Raw genomic sequence first — 21,019 nt, forward strand, 5'->3', positions numbered from 1 at the left:
CGGTTTTTCTGTGGGGGAAAGGGATCGGTGATCGGGAACCATGTTCCCTTTCACTGATCCCAGGGCTACCGGGCGGCACAGCGGGGATGCGGGGGTGCGATCGCGGGCGGAGCGCGCCCAAGCGCGGGAACGCTGCAGAGCTGCCGCCCGGACGTGAGCTTCACGTCCGGGCGGCGGAAATGGTTAAACATATCAGAAATGACATTGTATTAAATGTATTAAAATATCCAGTGACGTCAATGTGCAGTAAATTACCTTACATGTTTTACAATAGCCGCTTCTTCAGACAGTTGCAATTCAGAGTTCATGACAAAGAGTGATTAAAAACATTATCACAGAATAGAATACATGGTATACATGATTGGCAAGTTCTCTCAAATACTCCAGGTATCCCAGCCTGCATGGGGGACAAAGGGTTAAATATGCTCGGTAGGGGGGGACCCCACATCATTTTTTTTTTAAATTTCCCACCCTCTGAACATAAAAAAAAAGTTTTAAAAAATAGGAAAATATGCAGGGATCTTTATACAGTCATATTGCGGCTATATAGCGATCCCTGGCCAAAGCGTTGCTGCTGTGGAGGGGTTTCCAGGGTATACGGACACTCTGGAAACCCCATCATGAAATTAATTTCTTTCTTGTGATATATGTAAATTTACACTACCGTTAGGTTTGCTACATTAACTGTCATTTACCGCATTTACATGTAGACTTTTTTCCTTTGAAACTTGAAAATCAATTTTCTCAAAAACGATAAGGTCTTTTTGAAATTTTTTTTTGTTCCCACTGTTCTTCTTAACATATCTGGTTAAAATCAGAGTCGAATTCGGATTTCGGCATTAAATCCGGATCACGAACACGGCGTATCCGGATTTCAATACTGCCGTGGCCGGATTTACTCCACCTGTGATTGGGGGTTTCTGAGCACCACTGGACACTGGTTTTGGTTTCCTTTTTAATGCCACATTGTGGTGTTTATTGTTTATTCTACCCCCTTGTCTTTAACTACCTCCGGACCGCCGCAGTATAAATCTACGGCGGGCAGGGGGCGCTGCAGTTCTGAGCGGACGTAAACTCTACGTCCCATTCACCGCGCGCCCCCCGCCCATCCCCGCCGCTGTCGCTGCTCGATCTCCGCCGCAATGTGCTGCCCTGCCGCCTCTATGACGGCAAAGCACTGTGAGCTGGGCAGGAGCCGTTTTCATTGGCTCCTGGCCCTGTCATTCATGTAAGCCGTTCCCATTGGCTTACATTGAGTGACAGGGTCAGGAGCCAATGAAAGCGGCTCCTGACCGGCGCACAGCGCTCTGTCGTCATAGTGACAGCAGAGAGAGCAGCCTGCGGCGGGGACAGAGCGACGTGACCGGTGGGAGCGGCGGATTTTAGCGGCGATTCGTCGGGAAGCGGCGGTTTACTGGACCCTCTGGTCCTTAAGGGGGCAGAGGGTGCTGGTCCTGAAGCGGTTAATGATGTACAGAGTTGAGACCTACTGAAAATAACATTTTGACGAACCGCAAACCACACACACACGCACGCAGAGCCGGACCGAGGCAGAGGCTGGACAGGCTCCAGCCTTGGGCGGAGCAGCGTCAGGGCGCATTCCTGTGTGCTCTCCTCCTGGTTGCATGCTGCCTCGCTTTGCTTTACACTCTTCCTGGTCGCCCGGCCCACCCGCCTAATGACTTTCTCTCCGATCTCTCCCACCCGCCTGGCGCTTGCTGCTGTGAAGGAACCACTCCCCGTCCCCTATTTTCCGTGCCAGCCCCTAGAGCACACTGCCTGCCCCACAATAGCCGCGCTGTCATCAGCGTGATGACAGGCATGGCTATAGCATAGTGTTGCTAGGCAACAGCAGGAAGCCAGCTTCTGATGTAAGGGAAGTGATGCCGGCTTCCTGCAGAGTTGCCTGTTTGCAACACTCGCTGCAGGTGTGAGCTGTGGCTGTTCTGGAAGGGGGAGGAACACCCTGATAGCTCAATTAGACAGCAATAAACGTCATGCCAGCCTTTGGATGTCTACAGGGGGAGAGGGACCCAGCTGTCATGTGGTTGCTGGAATGAAGCAGGTATGGAAGGAAGGGGGGAGGGGGTTGAAAAAGAGAACGAGTGTGTATGTGTACAGTGTGTGTGAGTCTGTATGTCTAAATGTGTGTATGTACTGTGTATGTGTGTACTGTATCTGTGTGTGCACTGTATGTGTGTCTGTGTGTGTATGTACTGTATCTGTACTGTATGTGTGTGTACTGTGTGTATGTTTGTAGTCTGTATGTGTGTGTGTGTGTACTGTATCTGTACTGTCTGTGTGTATATGTGTGTAGTGTGTGTACTGTGTGTACTGTGTGTGTGTGTATGTACTGAATCTGTACTGTATGTGTGTGTAGTCTGTATGTGTGTGTGTGTGTACTGTATCTGTACTGTGTGTGTGTGTAGTGTGTGTACTGTGTGTGTATATACAGTATGTCTCTGTGTACTGTGTGTGTACTGTATCTATGTGTGTGTTCTGTGTGTGTGTGTGTGTGTACTGTATCTATTTGTGTGTACCGTATGTGTGTGTACTGTGTGTATGTACTGTGTATATGTACTGTGTATGTGTGTGTACTGTATCTATGTGTGTGTACTGTATGTGTGTGTACTGTGTGTATATGTGTGTGTACTGTGTATGTGTGTGTACTGTATCTATTTGTGTGTACTGTGTGTGTGTGTGCATTGTGTGTGAGGGGCTAGGATAGAATGCCTGCTCATCTAATAGCGTGGATGTATTCAATAAATATTGCAAGGTCTATGGCCGTTATGATGCGGGGAATGCAAGGTCGGTATGCAATATGATATGGTAGCATATTGATTGATCTATCGGCGTATGTGTATATGTATTTATCCTGTATACACTGTTCTCTGAGGAATGCAAAATGATTAGTGTGTGTTAGTTAGGTTAGTAGGATTCATATATGTTTATGGATGGGATAAGTGTTATGTAAATCTGAGTGGCAATGGTCGGGTGGGGGGGGGGGGGCGCATATCGCAATCTCTGCCTCTATTTCTGGGGTACCTTGTCCCGTCCCTGCACGGACGCACACACACACACGCACACACACGATAATCATTACTTTGATCACGTCATAAGTAACAAAGGAGGTGCATGATTATGTAATGCTATCAAAATAAAGGACAGGAGGAAAACATGAATAATAATAATAATAATAATAACAATAATAATGTGTTTTTTTAATTACTTAATTTTGAACTCTCTCAAGGTTAAGGCCATTACACAGCAATTATAAGTTTAAAGAACTTTCCAATACTGCTGCCACTTACAGGCTTCATAATTAAAGAGCAAAATTAAAAATAAATACGCTGTGGTTTATTGCACTTTCCTTTCATAAATCTTAAAGACGATGCTGTCAATAATTTCAGCCATGTGCTCCTTAGCCTTACATTCCTCATCCAGTATCTTACATCTATCCTATACAATATTGGAAGGAAATACTCCATTTAACGCCGCTAATATTTTTACCCGCTGCATTTTTTTCCCCGTGGGAACACAAAGTATTTTTTTTCCTGACCTGATCTAAAAAGCAATTTTAATCTCCTAACTCTGATATTATGTTACTTGCAGCTACACACAGATCAATCTTAATATCCATTGATAAGGATGTAATGAAATCAAAGAGATGCTGAAAATGTCTAATTCCAGCAGCACCATAAATTAGTTTCTTTTTTTTCTCTCTCTCCCCCACAGGATACTTCATCTCGAAGGTCACATCTAAGAATGAAGAGCAAACATATCCTATACAGGGACTTATTCTGCCTGACATGCAGGCAGTGCACTGAACACAATTTAATAGATACTAGATTGAGACAGACTGGAGGAATTTAGAGAGTAAAGGTAGACAAAGGCCATCCGTTTTTTTTTCTTTTTAAATTAGACCTTAAAGGGAACCTGAAGCGAGTAAAATTATTTAAAATAAACACATGATGTACAGTAGCTGCAAATGAATATTACATACTAACCTCACCATCGGTTCCTCTCATAAGCTCACCATTTTCTTCAGTGATCCCTTCCAGTTCTGACAAGATTTTGTCAGAACTGAAATAAACCAGTTGCTGTCAATTATATATCAGCAGTTGTCAGTTACAACTGAATGTGCAAGATAATGTCCATGTTTCCCTATGGCTCAAGTGAGTGGTATTACAGTTTAACAGTGTGCTGACCAGGAAGCTGTTATTGGGTAATGGCCATTTTTAAAATAAGGACAGAGAATTCCATTGATCACAGTGGACAAGTGGGACGCAGGAGAGGAGAAAGAGATTGATGAGAAGACTACACAGGAGGTAAGTATGACCTGTGTATGGTGATTTTGACTTTTTATTTTCAGTTCAGGTTCTCTTTAAAGTTGATAAAAACATTGACAATAGGGCAGGCAGGAATGCTGTTGCCTGTCCCATAAATGGCGATCCCATTAGAAAAACATTAAATATGTGGTATAAAGTTTCCTCTAATGATGTATCTTCAAGTGGATCTCAAGCCTATATTTTTAATTTCACATTTTGGAAAGTATGAAAAAGGGTTACCACTGCAGATGTGTTGATATGGTGGCAGAGGTATGGGTGGTAGCACACACACACTTTTAGACATTCAACCTGCTTCAGACATCAGCTGAACAAAGCGATTTTTGTCATTGGCTTTGCCACATTTCTATATGTTGTTCTATTAATCCTATTAATTTTGCGTACCGATTTCCTAACCTTGACCTCACCCAAATAATGCATCTGTTCCGCCCCCTCCCCCCATCCAATTGCATTGAATCCTCTTCATAAACACTAACCCTGGGCCCCCCTTCCTATGTCCTAAGCTTAACTATCTCCTAACCCTAAAGTCTAAAGGTCGCTATCAACCTCTTACCATGACCTTTAGGCAGGGGCGCCTCTAGCCATTTTGTCACTCCAGGTGAGAAATCCTGTGCCCCCCCCCCCCCCCCCCCCCGATTTCCCCCCAGCCCCCTACCTCCCCACCCCTGTGGTGAACCCCCCCCCCCCCCTGCCGAGAGTAATCATAATGCAGCAACGTTTCAACAGAAAATACACTTATGGGCTCACCAGAAAATAGTTGTAATTCGGCAGGGCGTTTCACCAGAAAATACACTTATTGCGGCATAGCCTATTAGGCCTTGCCAGAAGTCTGGCCCTGGTTGCCTTCTCAATTTTTTCTTCAATGTCCATAATTAGTATTGAGTAGTTGTTCCCGGATTTCTCTCGCATGCAGAAATCCACTGTTTATTGCGTAATCCTTTATGCATGCATTCTTTCACACCCCTATCCCCATCTCCTGGTGCTTATCATATGATGTCACATTAAAGTTGAGAAAACGAGCATCAGAGTGGAGGTGTGCTAACTATGCCCTCATTTCAACATACTTCTCTGTGCCTCAGTGCCTGTCTAAGTATGAGATGAGCAGCTAGATAGTCAACCAAAGTTTTGCACATTTAATGTTTAATTTAAAGGGAACCTGAACTGAGTAAAATTATTTAAAATAAACACATGATGTATCTGCAAATGAATATTACATACTTACCTCACTGTCAGTTCCTCTCGGAAGCCCACCATTTTATTCTTAGAGTGATCCCTTCCAGTTCTGACAATATTTTGTCAGAACTGAAATATACTAGTTGCTGTCAGTTATATATCAGCTACTGTCAGTTACAATTGAGTGTGCAAGGTAATGTCCATGTTTCCCTATGACTCAAGTGGGCAATATTACAGTTTAACAGTGTGCTGACCAGGAAGCTGTTATGGGGTAATGGCCATTTTCAAATAATCACAGGGACAAACAGTACGCAGGTGAGGAGAAAGAGATTGATGAGTAGACTACACAGGAGGTAAGTATGATGTGTTTATGTTTATTTTGACTTTTTATTTTCAGTTCAGGTTCTCTTTAAATTAAAGGATATCCAAGCTGATAGGTTAAAGTTAAGCATTTGCATACAGTACCTAGGTCTTCTTCCAGCCCCTAGCAGTCTATGTGGTCCCTCGCTGCAGTTGCAATGCCCTCCTGTGCACTGCTATCCCTCCCTCTAGAAGATCCCCAATCACAGCTGTGTGTTTGGGCTTCTGCACGTGTGTGAGCACCTCCGAGTGCCATTTTCATGACAGTACCGTTCTGCACTTAGACTTCAATTGTACAAGTGCAGAATACTACTGGCTGTGGAAGCACAATCAAGAGAGGATGTACCCGTGCATGCACAGAAGCCCACAACCACAACTGTGTTCAGTGATCTTTTGGAGTCTCTAGCAGCACACTGGAGGGCAGCGGAACTGCAGCAAGGGAGCACATAGACTGCTAGTGGCTGGAAGAAGCCAGGAGTAAGTAAAGCTTAACTCTTCAACTTGGATATCCTTTAAGCAAATAGGCTGATTAATGTATAATAAAGCTCCCTATTTGCTTAAAGTGAACCCGAGATGAAAATAAACGGATGAGATAAACAACTAAATGTATCCTCGAAGTCCTAAAAATTATTTTTTTTAAGTATCCAAGGGTTTTATTTCATATTTAAACATTTACAAAGTAGGTTGAATGTTTTATTGTCTCTAATCAGTGGCAGCCTATTAAATGCCCTAGAGTTAGAAAAAGTTCAATAGTTCATGTATTTTATTCCTCCCTACCCTCAGAAGTTGTCTTCTGCCAGGAAAACTTTTATTGCTGTAATTTACTTATCAGGGATGTTTACTTTATTCCTGACAAGCTACTGACAAGACAGAAGCTGTCACTTCCATGCCTAGAAATTAACTCTTTCAGGCAGCAAAATAAAACAAGTAATACAACCTGGTTGTACTGTACATACATATGTTTATCTCATCATGTCAAATATCGCCTCAGACACACTTTAGGCCTCTTTCACAGTGCGACGTTAAAGTTGCATGTTAGAAAATGTTCCAACGCAGACTAACGCACAGCAGTGCAAAGTCTGTGCGACATTTACAGTGCACACGTTGCGTTGTGTGTAACGTGTAGCAATATTTAGAAAGTGCTGCTTTATGCTGTGCGTTTAGCAATACATTTGCTGCGTTATTTGTGTTGCACGTGCTCAGTAAGGTTTTTTTTTTTTTTTTTAAATGTAACCCATGCGCTGTTTTCATTCCATGAGTATGCAATGGAAACGGCGCACCAAGAGACACAAAACGCAGTGCAAAATAACGTCCAATTTTATAACCTACATGCGCTGCGTTAGGGGCATGTTGTGCGACTTTAACGTCGCATCAAACGCAACGTCCCACTGTGAAAGAGGCCTAAAATTAAATAAGACATAAATCTCAAATGTATTCTGAGTATACATAATAACTGTTTCCTTACTAGTTTTTGTGCTTTTTTAATTTTTTTACTTATGCATGTATTGATATTATACAAATTATCGAATGTATATATATATATAGTATTACAAATGACCTGTAGAGCTTGTAAGCAGTATTACTGTTTTTCTATAGTATTTCTGCAAATATTTATCACACTAATGGTTCTGTTAAATTCAATTACCAGCAGTCGTGCTTGGGCTTGTGCCAGAATCTGTACTGATAAAAGAGAACCCAAATCCCATCTATTTGCAAAACACAGCTGGAACACTTTTGCAAAAAGAAGTTATTATTATGATAGAACTTTATGCAATAAATATTCTGATCTGTCAGACAATTAAAAATGTCTTCAGTATCCACAGTTCTGCACCCAAAATAGCAGCCACATGTTGACTGATGAGATTAATTCTAACGGGCTGTGACTTTCACAGCGAGAGAATTCTGAACTGTGGCTAAAACGTTATATACTGAGCCTGCTGCTTCAAAAATACATCATGCCTTCACAGCATGTGCTTAGAGTGTCACAAATAATGCCTCAAAATATCTTACTGATGTTAACCATTAAACCCTAAATGTAATCCCGACTCCAGGCTCAGATCTCACTCCGGAATCTGAGAAATTAGTAAACTAGCCTAAACTTCTGCAGCTTACAAGAGTTAAGAAAATTGATCACATGCTCTTAGGTAGGTCATCTGAAGGAGACGACAGTAGGCTTCAGGCCTCCTTCACACACAGTGCCCATTCTCACTTAGGCAATTAGCGGCTGATTCCCGCTAATCGGCCAAGCTCTAGCGCTTTTTAAAGTGCTAGCGCAATGTTAAAAAGGAACTTCAGTGAAAATAATGTAATAAAAAAGTGCTTAATTTTTACAATAATTATGTATAAATGATTTAGTCAGTGTTTATCCGTTGTAAAATCTTTCCTCTCCCTGATTTACATTCTGACATTTATTACATGGTGACATTCTTACTGCTGGCAGGTGATGTCAGTGGAAGGAGATGCTGCTTGCTTTTTTGGCAGTTGGAAACAGCTGTAAACAGCGATTTCCCACAATGCAATGAGGTTCACAGACAGTACACTGTCAGGAACATGGTCCTAACAGCACATTGTGGGAGGGGTTTCAACACAATATTAGCCATACAGACCCCCCTGATGATTAGTTTGAGAAAAAGAATAGATTTCTCATGGGAAAGGGGGTATCCACTACTGATTGTAATGAAGTTCAATTCTTTGTTACGTTTTCTCTTTAACCCATGGCAGTGATCTCACTGCCATGATTGCCACAGATCGTGGGCGTTTCGCGATTAACGGCAATCCCAAAACGTGTTACCTGCAGATCCATAGATTATTTAGCGATCCCGATACAGTTATAAAAACGCTGATCATTTTATTACTCTTAAGTGTGAATGGGCCCTAACAATCACAAAACGCAAGCAAAATCACTAGTATTTTCCAGCGATTTTTCAGTGTACAGGAAAGCAATTTTGGAGTTTTGCGATTCTATAACATTGAAATGCAATCACTCCAAAATCACAAAAAATGCTGCATGCAACACTTTGTGATTTCAGCAAACTGCAAGTTGCTGGTGAACACTGACGCTGGGAACACACTAAGAAGAAACTCTAGTATTGTGGAAAACGCAGCGTTTATGCATGCAATGCTAGTCAATGGGTCGCATCAAAAAACACATATAAAAAACCCATATGCATTTTGTATGCATTTTATAATATGAATTTTTAAAAACGCTGGTTTGTTTTTCAAAACCATGTTCTTCAAAACCGCATCAAACCGCACATAATGAAAGTCAATAGTGACGCGATGTAATGCATTTTTCATGCGTTTTTTAAAAAAAACAACGTTTTCTGATGTTTTTCCACTTCCTGCTGTCTTCCTAGTGATTTGCATAAAATACAATAGAAAAATGCATGCAAAAGGCATACAAAACGCATATGCATTTTGTATATGCGAACTGCAAACGCATTAAGATGCACGCAAAACACAAAAAAGCAAACCGCAAACGCACAGAAAACACACTTAAAATGTATTAAAAATGCACTAACACACAAGGCAGAAAACGCGACCTTTCGCACACTGACAAGTGTGCACCCAGCCTCAGTGTGAACACTGCCGTGCACATTACATTGCAGTAGCGCTTTTCAAAACGCTAGAGATCACCAGCTATTGAAAAAGCTGCTGAAATCGCTAGAAAAATGTTCCATCTGTTCAAACTGCAAGGCTGTCAAATCATAGTCAAAGTTCTCTGAGAAGACTGTACCACAGGAAGTTGATGTTGGAGGGGTTGTTTATTAGGCACTTTAAAAGGGATGTGACATCAACTAATTAAAGAGGAACTGAACTATAATGAATAAAATTGCTTGTTTTACAGTACTCCTTTATAAATCATTTAGTCTGTGCATTGTAAAATGTGTCCTCATCCTGATTTACAATCTGATTTACTGCTCGCATCACTGTTATACAGCATTATATACGTATAGGAAGCATTTCTGAGGCTAAAACCAGGATAATTCAAGCCAAGTGGCCGGTATTAGCATAACGACCTCCACTGGACTGCAAAAGACCAATAGGAATCCTCAGCAACAGGGAGAATTCTCATTGGTTCTTGTTGAACCAATGAAAATTCTCCCTGTTGCTAGGGAGAATTGGCTTGATGCAGCCTATGGAGAGCCCCATGCTTTTGCTGGCCACCAGGCTGAATGGACATAACGGCGGCGGTGGAACAGGTGAACGGTGATGTGTATGGACGGACGTGATCGACGCAGGAGTGGAGGGGCGGACAATCAGATGCGTAACATGCAAATTATTGCATGCAGATGCAAAACGGGGGGGACGCATCAGCCCTTCAGATGTGCTTACATTTTCATTCTGCTTCCACTTCAGTGTGAACTGGCCCGAATGTATTACATTCTACTATATGTCATTATGATGCCTCTATAACTTATCTGTATGCTTTTGGAATGCAGGAGAAACCCACACAAATACAGGGTGAACCTACAAACGTACAGGGGTTGGACAAAATAATGGAAACACCTTGAAAATTAACAAAATATATTTTAATATGGTGTAGGTCCACCTTTTGCGGCAATTACAGCCTCAATTCTCTGAGGTATTGATTCACACAAATTGTGAATTGTTTCCAAATAAGCTCTTCAGTTAAAACACCCTCCAGTTCTTTAAGAGACGATGGCGGCGGAAATTTACTTCTTACTTGAATCTCTAAAAACAATCATAAATGCTCAATAATGAGGTCTGGGGATTGTGGTGGCCAGATGAGATGCTCAACTTTATTAGAATGTTCCTCGTGCCACTCTTTAACAATTCTAGCTGTATGGTTTTCAGCATTATCATCTTGAAAGATGGCATTTCCCTCCGGAAACAGTTCTTGAACCATAGGATGAACTTGGTCGTCCAAAATTCCTAAATAGTCTTGGCTGTTAATTTTTCCATGAAGGGAAATCATTGGCCCGGCGGATTTCCAAGAAATGGCATCCCAGATCATCACAGAACCCCCGCCATGATTTATGGTTGGGAGAAGGCAGTCTGGATGAAATGCTTTTTTCGACTGTCTCCAAACGTACACTCGGGCAGGGGTCGGAAATAAGGTAAACGATGATTCATCAGAGAAAATACTATTTTTCCACGGCTCGAGGGACCAATTCTGGTGGTTTCTACACCACTCTAAATGCTTTGAAACATTTGTCTTTGAGAGCAGAGGTTTTCTAATTGCAATTGTTCCGTGGAATCCAGATTTGTGCAGCTTTTTGTGGAAACTGGGTTCTGTAGGTGTTCATTCAGCTCTGCAGTGGTCTTGCAAGCTTTTATAGCAATTCGATTTAGAGACTGACGGTCTCTCTCAGACAACTTTGACTTTTGGCCACAATTGTGCTTTGCTGAGGATGTTTTTCCTTCACTTTCAAAGGCAGTCATTACTTTTGAGACAGTACCTCTTGAAATGCCAAGCATTCGGGCAGTTTCTGTTACAGTAGCGCCTGCCATACGAGCATTAACAATTTGGCCTCTTTGAAAGTCTGAGAGATCTGCCATTTTTATAAATTATAACCAACTTTGGTTTAAATATCTGTAAAACATTATTATTCTATAATTCAACATATCAAATAACAAAAATAATTAAAAAATTAACATATGTCAAGTTTTGATTGCTTAAAACATGTTCAAAGATTATGATGCCAAAATGTTAGGCGTTTCCATTATTTTGTCCAACCCTTGTAGGTCAAAAGCTATTACCTGCTGATTGGCACCCCCCATGTGCTGTAGTAGCCCCCCATGCAGAGCGTGCAATGGAGCGTGCTAGCAGCTGCAGAGTACACCTTCAACATGTATAGCTACCTGTCCTCGCTCCAGCTTGCATCCTTTAATGTCCGACGCAGCTTCTGAACTGGCTGCTAAAGCTCCAAGCTCATGGTCATGTGATTGCAGTGATCCTGGAGCTCTAGCAGCCAGTACAGAAGTTTAACGAGACACTATAGGATGCAAGCACGCTCCAATGGACAATCTGCATATAGGGGCCCCAAATATGTCACTTGAGTTATTTCATCCCGAGAAAGGTCAACTCTCCCGCTTAAATCCCAAAATATGTATGCCAAAAAGCTGGCTTATCCATGATGATATATGGTATATAAATGGTGAACAGTTCAAGTGTTGTGAATACACTGGGTTGGTTACAAGCTTAATATACTAACTCTGCCATACCCTATAGTGTTTGTATGTGTCCCCTCTGTGTAGGAGCATAACAACAGGGGAGCAGCCCCAGGGGGGCCCAGAGATGTGAGTGACCCTAACTACTAACCTTCCCTTCCTCCAATAAAGGTTTCAATCCTCCAGATCAGGTGTTTTTGTGGCTCAATGTTATGGATGTAAATATTAGGATGTCCACACTTGTTCTATGACCCTTGCAAGATGGATCCCCAGACTGTAAGGGCCCCTTCACACCAGGGTGGTGCAGTATTTTTACCGCACCTCACCGCCGGGCAGTGAAAGTCTATGGAGACTTTCATACTGCAATGTTACATCGTGACGCAACGGAATTGATGTTTTTGCCGCATTGCTGATGCAGGTCCAAAACTACGTAAACACGCGTCTTCTGTGCCATGTAGCAGTGACCTGCGTCGGCCCGGAAGTCATGTAGTAACGCGGTATTCTCTGAAGGCCTGTTTCTGGCGGTGCGGTGTGGCGGAAGCGACTCAGCGCATCATTAGCACCAGTTTACAGTATGAAACCGACCTAAGGGTCACCAGAGGTAGGCAAAGAAAAGGGTGTGAACATTGGGGGGCCACATGATTTGTAGTTATGCCCCTGCTTCTGAACATGCTATATTGTACTATGTACTTGCCAAAATACAGACATGACCAGTCGGGGATAAGCTTTCATGACTACTGCAGTAATGGACAAGTTAATAATTCCTTCTGTAATGCAAGCATAGTTGAATATGAGTGTTTTTATGCATAGACAGATATGTTAGAAAGATTAATGGACTGCAGATGGCTAATTTTGTTGCTTGTGTATGGACTTTAAGTCAGTGAGATGCCAACACAAATCTTTTATTGATATGTGTATATTGCAATTTTTATTTTCAACTTATTGTGTTAACTGCTTACATTACAAAAGCAAAAATGAAAGAGCGTGACCTGAGGCTGCTTTTTACATACTACATGTATTTTTAATAGCGAGTAAACAGCATACATGGCTACATGATCATCAGTTTTATAGGGTTGACAGTCTACATATGTTGCAGCAGCTCTAATGGTCACCAGCAGATGGTGCTGTTGTTAAGAGCTGTCACACTGATTCTGTCGGACAGGTAATTGGTCCTGCAAATAGCAGGAAGGTATTGAGCTGCCCCTGAACCCTCACCCTAGCACCTTGTATGCACAGACTACAATGGCAGCCAGTAAATGGGAGCTGTCAGCTGTCCTGTCAGAGCACAGCCTGAACTGGAATTTATTGGCTGTGTTTGTACTCTGCTCTGTGCCAAATCTCAGTAATTATCACTGTGATGTTACCAGACACGCAGAATGAATGTATTAGAGCCCTGTAATTAGAGCATCGATTCAATCCCTTTCCTGCTCTGCGTGCTGCAAATTAATATCTGCCCTGTTTATGAATGTACGAAGCGAAGCGAATGTGCGTCTATGTGTGGGTTTTATCATTTGTTCATCTGGGTGCACATTTATGTCACACATATTGCGGTACGGTATTTATTTATTTATATCATTGTGCATATGTGTGGGGAGGACAACATGAAGGAAACGGACTTTGGTTAAAGCAGAACTATAATCGACTTTTACACATCAAGTTATGCACGGATTAACTTTCAACGTATTTTATATGCTGCTCGTGTAAGCTGCTGAGCCTGTCTGTTTAGTCATTTCATGTAACCCCCAATACAGCAAGTCACAGACTTGGAGAGGGGCTGCTCTTCACGGTGTTCTGCATTGCACAAGAATGTTGTAATCACCTCAGGTCCATGTTCATGTCTCTTTTGATTCAGATTTTTGGTACACATTTTTAAAGAGACCCTGTATCAAAAAAAATCCCCTGGGTGGTACTTACCTCGTAAAGGGTAAACTTAGGGTCCCTATGAAGTTTCCTCGTCCCTATAGCTGCAGGCAATCCAGCGCTGGCTCCCCCGAAGTCTCCCGCAATCCTCCCTCGACAAGCCTGACAAGGCTTGATATATTTACCTTCCCTGGCTCCAGCAGGTGGGGCTGTTGCTGCTCTCAGCACGGAAAAAGCCGATTCCAGTCGGGTTCGCTCTACTACGCAGGCGTATTACACTTGCGCAGTAGAGCTGACCCGACTGGAATAGGCTACTTCCGTCTATTTCCAAGACCAGAGCAGCAACTGCGCCTGCACTGGAGCCGGAAAGATAAATATTTACATGCTTTCCGTTCCAGGACCCGCAGCGAGACCACCATGGGACACAGGAGGATGGGGGAAGCCTCAATAGGATCCAGAGACCTCCTCCTCTTGAAGTGAGTAACCCCCAGGGGCATATTTATTTAATACAGATTCTCTTTAATGATTGTGTGATTAGATGGTAGGCTGAAGAGAAGGTGGTGATAGAATCAAGGATTAAACAAGTTGTCTTATTTTTGTAAACCTGTTAATGCAGTCATTTATCTATCATGGTGACACTCTCTGCCACTAGGCTCTCACATATGATATACTGGCCTAAGTAGTCTAGGTGGCCATATACTGGTATTATTTTACCAGGTGTTGCGAATGAGAGACACTGACCAGGTTACAACCTAGGGGTAATCTAATCTAACTTCTAAACATCTAAGGATACTTTCCCCTGAACAGTGACATGCTCCCTGCAGGACAGGAAGTACTTAACTGAAGTTTTGCCGCTCTGTGCCTGTGTGCCGCAACCTTGATCGTGCGTTCGCACTTACCGCATTGCCATAAACTTGCATTGCTGCATAATCCCTGCAGTAGGCATGGATCATACATCAATGCACTGCAGAGTTTGCCACGGCCTTGCATAAATTTGGCTATTTCCATCACACCACACCCCATTGCCATAGTGTTTAAGTCCCCTTAGACTAACATTGCCCTCTTGATGAGCAATGTGGAGGAGAGTACCACGATGCAAGAAAATGCAGTAAGTGTGAAAAGGGCCTAATAGTTAAAGTGAATCTGAGTCCATATCCTGTGTAATAAAGCAAAACTAGAAAGACATGATACAGGTTGCCATCTGAGGACTGTTTCATGCTTAACTTCAATGCAATTTTCTTTGCTTTGAAACTACCCTTTTCCCTATTGTATGGAATGATGCTTAGGCTTCGGTATACTTAGGTATATTTGCACTAAGTCAAGGATTTTGTAGGATTATAGACGGGTGTATGATCAATCAGTTAAACCAATAGTTGTAGCAGTTCCACATAGGACTCAACCCTCCAAGGTGTGATGTACAAAAAAATCCATAGTGGTGATACAGCACACAAGACAGCACAACGTTTTGGGCAGAGGCCCTTTCTCAAGTGCTCAAGTTATCTGGAAAAACCACATCCTATACTATAAAATCCCTGTGTCGCTGCGTCCACCCGTGTGTCAGTGCTTTCTAGCACTGCGCATGTGCAGGGACAAGACGCAGAGACACCGCTGAGAGCCAGAGGAGGATGTAGCCAGGTGGGGCGCGCGTGCGACTGGCACAGCAAAGATACAAGGTCATTATACTATATCATCAAGATTTCTTCTAGGTATAGATTTCAAAGAAGACTGTGGTTGAACAAGGAAACTTAGTGGGGCAAATTAAAGAAAAAACTTGTTTTTTTCCCCTTGAAATCAGAAGATTAGAGATGGCCCGAATGGTTCGACTGCGAACCAATTCACGCGAACTTCGGTGGTTCTCGTTCGCGGTGAACCGCGAACTATATGCGAGTTCGACCTGCCCCCTATACTACATCATTAGGCTCAACTTTGACCCTCTGCATCACAGTCAGCAGACACATGGTAGCCAAGCAGGCTACACTCCCTCCTGCCCCACCCCCTTATAAAAGGCAGGCAGCGTTGGCCATTTCCCTCACTCGTGTGGCTGCAGTAATTAGAGAAGGGGGAGGAACCTGCTGTAGACTAAGGGAAAGCTTAGATAGGCTCTTGTTAGGCTTGTTAGCTTGCTCCTTGCTGATACTTATTACTAAAAAGCACCCCTCAACAGCTGTTTTGAGAGCTAATGTTGTTCTTGTGATCTATATTTGTTTTGTGTGTCCCACTGACACTTGCATATACAGCCCTGTCAGTCAGTCACAGCTGGCCCTTGGCCCCTTACTAATTCCTACTGTGCCACTGCCAGGCCCAGCACATTCAGTGCCTACCTTTTCACTGCACGTGTGTGACAGGCAGCTGCACATTTGTAATACCAATCACTGCATACCTGTTTACTGCACCTGCGTGACAGAAGCACGCAGTGTTATATACCAGTCACTGCACCTGTTCACGGTACTCAAGTGTCCTGTCAGAAAGGACCTTCAGCGCAGCTGGAGGCATTGTCACTGAGAAGAGAAGTCGCCTAGGTCAAAAAAGTGTTTAGTACCTCACCTTTATCAAAATGAATGAGGCATGGATCCCGAAAGGGCTACTGCCTGCCTGAAGACTAAGTCAATCCCCACACACAGCATCTCTGCCTGCACGCAGTGTGACTGCCTGCCCCAAGACTAAGTCGCTCCCCACACAGCACCTATGCCCGCAGGCCGCTTGACTGCCTTCTTCACCACCACCAACAGGGTCCAGGACTCCAGGCGGATTCCCGAATTTTTAAGGCCGCTGCTAGCAGTGGCCGCTAACAAAACCCATAACAATTTTTTCTGGTGTGTACATGTCTGCTTAATTTTTCTGGCTGCACTGCAGCTGCAACAACAAAACAAAGGGCATGTACATGTGTCAATTCCCCTTCGTGATCGTTACCTTGCCACGGTGAAGGGGCTTTGCGTATCACAATGATGCAATGACCGCCGGCTATATGAGTGTCTCGGGGGGGGGGGGGAGTTGCACACCGAAGATAATAAGGTCGTTGCTTCATTGCAGACAGACCAAATTCGATCAACTGGACAGTCAGTGTTGTTCTGTCATTGAGCTACCTCAGCCCGGCGACCATAAGGGCTTGAAAACCGCTATCGCCTGCACTCTGGCCATGGTGCGCACCAGTCCAGCACGGCCGTCACTACACAAACAGCTGTTTGCGGTGCATTACACAGTGAGTTTGGTCTGTCAGCGTGAAGCAGTACACTAATTACACTACGTGATTGATGTATACACATGCAAGATGTTTTAAAGCACTTTAGGCCTCCAATTTAGCATGCAATGTGATTTCTGCCCTTAAAACTCTGCTGTGCGTCAAATTCTGATTTTTCCCCGGGACTTTTGCCGTGTATCCCACTCCGCCATGCCCCCCTCCAGATGTTAGACCCCTTGAAACATCTCTTCCATCACTTTTGTGGCCAGCATAAATGTTTGTAATTTTCAAAGTTCGCCTCCCCATTGAAGACTTTTGCAGAAGTTCGCGTACGAGGTTCGCGAACCTAAAATCGGAGGTTCGAGCTATCTCTACAAAAGATACAGTTGCTCCATCAGTTCAGAAGTGGCAGAATCCTGTGTGTCTGTGTAACGATTGGTGTCAGCACACAGAGAGAATCTGATTACTGATGATCTGCAGAATCATCAACAATATACTGTAGATGTATACTTGATCATGGATGATCTGCAGAATCACCAATAATACAAGTATGGCTAACCTATGGACACCTAATAAAGAATAAGTGTTAAGTGTAACTGTAGGCTATCTCCCGAGAGGCGGGAGATACGGGCAGCTCGGCCAGGAACCACCTGAGGGGCAGGTGGCCCTGGACTGTGCAGCGACTATCTCCTTGAGAGAGGAGATAGAGATAATCTGGCAGCCAATGATTCCCTGGTAACTGGATATCAGACTGTACTGCAGCCAGGGGGCTCCAATGGGAGAGAGGCCACTGGCTGTACTGCAGGAAGGACTCTCTGATGAGCAAGAGGTCCTTGCAGCTAACTGACACTTGGTGGAATAGTGTCACGGGTAGTACAGACAGACTGAACACTCAAGGGATGAGTGACAGCCAGAAGGGTCGGGCAGGCCAGGTCGGCAACACCCGAGCAAATGGTCATAACAGATATAAATCACAATCCTAGTCTGGGGTGTGAGGACCTTGGTCTCGACACCCAGGAACCAGTCTAAAGAATAACACAGTATCCTATACTTGGGTGTGAGGTCCTTGGTCACAACACCCTGGAACTGGTCTAAAGCATAACACAGCAATGACACAGCAATCCTAAGCTTGGGTGTGAGGTCCGTGGTCACAACACCCTGGAACTGGTCTAAAGTATAACACAGTAATGACACAGTAATCCTAAACTTGGGTGTGAGGTCCGTGGTCACAACACCCTGGAACTGGTCTAAAGTATAACACAGTAATGACACAGTAATCCTAAGCTTGGGTGTGAGATCCGTGGTCACAACACCCTGGAACTGGTCTAAAGTATAACACAGTAATGACACAGTAATCCTAAGCTTGGGTGTGAGGTCCGTGGTCACAACACCCTGGAACTGGTCTAAAGTATAACACAGTATATAACAATAGCGTAATCTGGCTAAGTGTGAATTCCCAGGTCCACCTGGTTCTAACACACTGTAGGATCTGACTGAGGTCTGAGTGCTCACACGTAAGTATTCACAACGGCAGACAATCAGCAACTGACAAGCAAGATCTATATATACTTGCAGTGCTGTGCAGCTCCGCCCGAGCCACTCAGCCATTCCAGAGTCCAGCTGGGATCAGCTGATCGGCCTCATCAGCTGATTCCCCTTCTGCTGGTATAAATGTCCTGTCGCCTGGCGCGCACACGCGTAGCTCTCCATCTGTGTGAACTAGAAGGTCCAGCCAAGCCAGACGTGTGTCGCTGCGTGGAAACCGCCGGTCTGAACGCGGAGATAGCCGCCCTGTCACTAGACCACGCGGCGGGATCTCCGCTGTTCATTACAGTCTGAAAAACACTCATCTACTGTCCAGAGAAGTCTATCCAGTAAAGGTCTGAAGATTGCAGCCCAAAAATGCCATACCTACAACATGGACACAAAGCCAAATGTCTCACAACTATATCACAAATATGGGAAGTAGCAGCATGCACTCTGGACTCATGAGACATTTGAAAAAAACAACCAAAAAAAAAAAAAACTGGTTCGAGCAAAAGGCAGTTTGTTCACTGGAGGGCTGGGGAGGAAAATAATAGTAAGTATCTGCAGGCAGCAGTGAAGTGTAGTGGAGGTTCCTTGCACGTTCGAAGTGCATTTCTGCAAATGGAGTCTAGGATTTGGTTAGGGATAATGGTGTTCTCAATGCCTAAAAATATTAACAAATTCTTATCCATCCTGAAGTATAATCAGAGAGGTGTCTGACTGACCCCAATTGTTTATATCTTTTTTTTTTCTTTTTCTTTTTTGCAGCAGGACACCTACCCTAAACATACTGCCAATTTAATTTAAGTATACCTCATACAAGAAAAAAACTACCTACCTGGCTAAACTTAAATTTAAGCCCAAAGGTTAGCACAATATATATTTTTTCTGTAGAAAAATATGTATAGTTATACAGAACTATACATTTGATTTACAAGATGGAGTACTAAGACATGACATTTGGTTGCAAAACAGAGATTATCCTTTCAAACAGGGACTTTGGGAGTGATACCCATTTTTATGTGTGTGCAGATTTGCATAGGCATAGTGGTTAGCGCTCTCGCCTTGCAATGCTAGGTCCTCATTTCAAAACCCAGCCAGGTCAACACCTGCAAGGATTTTGCATGTTCTCCCCGTGTCTGTGTGGGTTTCCTCCCGGTACCCCGGTTTCCTCCCACTTCCCAAAAACATACAGATAAGTTAATTGGCTTCCCCCTAAAGTGGCCCTAGACTACAATACATACACTACACAATGCATGAATATGGTAGGGATTAGATTGTGAGCCCCTCTGAGGGACAGTTAGTGACAAGACAATATACTCTGTACAGCGCTGCGGAAGATGTCAGCGCTATATAAATACTAAATAATAAGAATAATAATTTACATTAGAAATGTCCTTGCTGAACTGTGCAATAGAGGATATCTGCGGTCTGTGTGAGTAAATACCTTCTAATTCTTCTTAATATCAGGGTTATATTAGTCACACAAGCACTTTATGCCTCACTGAAAACTTGTTTTGAATGATGTAGCTCTGAATGAGAAAGGCAAGAGCTCTTTATCACAGCATTTAAATCATGTATTCTGTACTATCGTTTTCTTCCTTCCTAGATCAAGAGGTCTGTCTGATGCTGGCCCAGGGGACCTTTCCGGATAGAAATGGATATTTACCAAATAAAATGTGAATTGAATGTGTGATTCACATGATGCCTTGTGAAGAAAAGGATAAACAAAGGTGGAAATATAAATTTAGATAATATATTTCTTTAAGTAATTAAGCTCGCATCTCTACAATGCATTTCAGATGATTGCATTCCTTTTTGTTGTTGTGTGACGATGGACCAAATGTAATTATTATTATTGTTTTTTTATTGTTCTCTTGTTTGTATATATTTTTGTTGTACTAAAATACTATGGGTTTAACCACAAAGGAGTATTTAAAAACAAATATTGCTGCACATGACAATATTTCAGGCTCAGAAAGGAGAGTTTAATTTATCAAGTCCTATTGAATTGTTTTGTTTGAGGGCAGGCCCGGAGATCTACTGCTCCGCTATTGGGCTCTATAGTGTCTGCTTATGTTATGTCATGTAAACAAGCACCTTCTGACTTGCAGTGGCCACTGGTTAGTGAAAGGGCAGGGAATCACTCAATCTGTAATTAGAAATGCAGCTGAATGGCAATTTGTGGACTTCTCAGTGGGAGTAGCGAGTGGCTGATGCAAGCCTTGGGTAAATTTCAACAGGGAAAAGATTGGAAGCACTCAATCAGGCTGTAACTGAAATAAAACAGAGGTGTGCTTCAAAATATAGGCTACACCCGAGTTGACGAGCTGCATAGACGTGCAGAGCCCACACATGGGCAGATTATACAACTTGCATTTAAAACAGATGCAGCAAAGGAAGACGTTGGTTTCAAGGACAGCCTGTGCATCTTTCAAAA

At 43.2% G+C, this 21,019-nt stretch overlaps 1 long non-coding RNA gene across 1 annotated transcript; it reads left to right on the forward strand.

Moving 5' to 3' along the window:
* Positions 1-1,904: 1,904 nt before the first annotated feature.
* LOC137522569 (uncharacterized) lies at positions 1,905-20,310 on the forward strand. The gene is made up of 3 exons (XR_011022337.1): positions 1,905-2,065; positions 3,736-3,882; positions 20,189-20,310. It is a non-coding gene; the product is annotated as an uncharacterized lncRNA (long non-coding RNA).
* Positions 20,311-21,019: the final 709 nt, after the last annotated feature.

The sequence above is a fragment of the Hyperolius riggenbachi genome, chromosome 6 (assembly GCF_040937935.1).
Source record: "Hyperolius riggenbachi isolate aHypRig1 chromosome 6, aHypRig1.pri, whole genome shotgun sequence".
Taxonomy (NCBI): Eukaryota; Metazoa; Chordata; class Amphibia; order Anura; family Hyperoliidae; genus Hyperolius; species Hyperolius riggenbachi.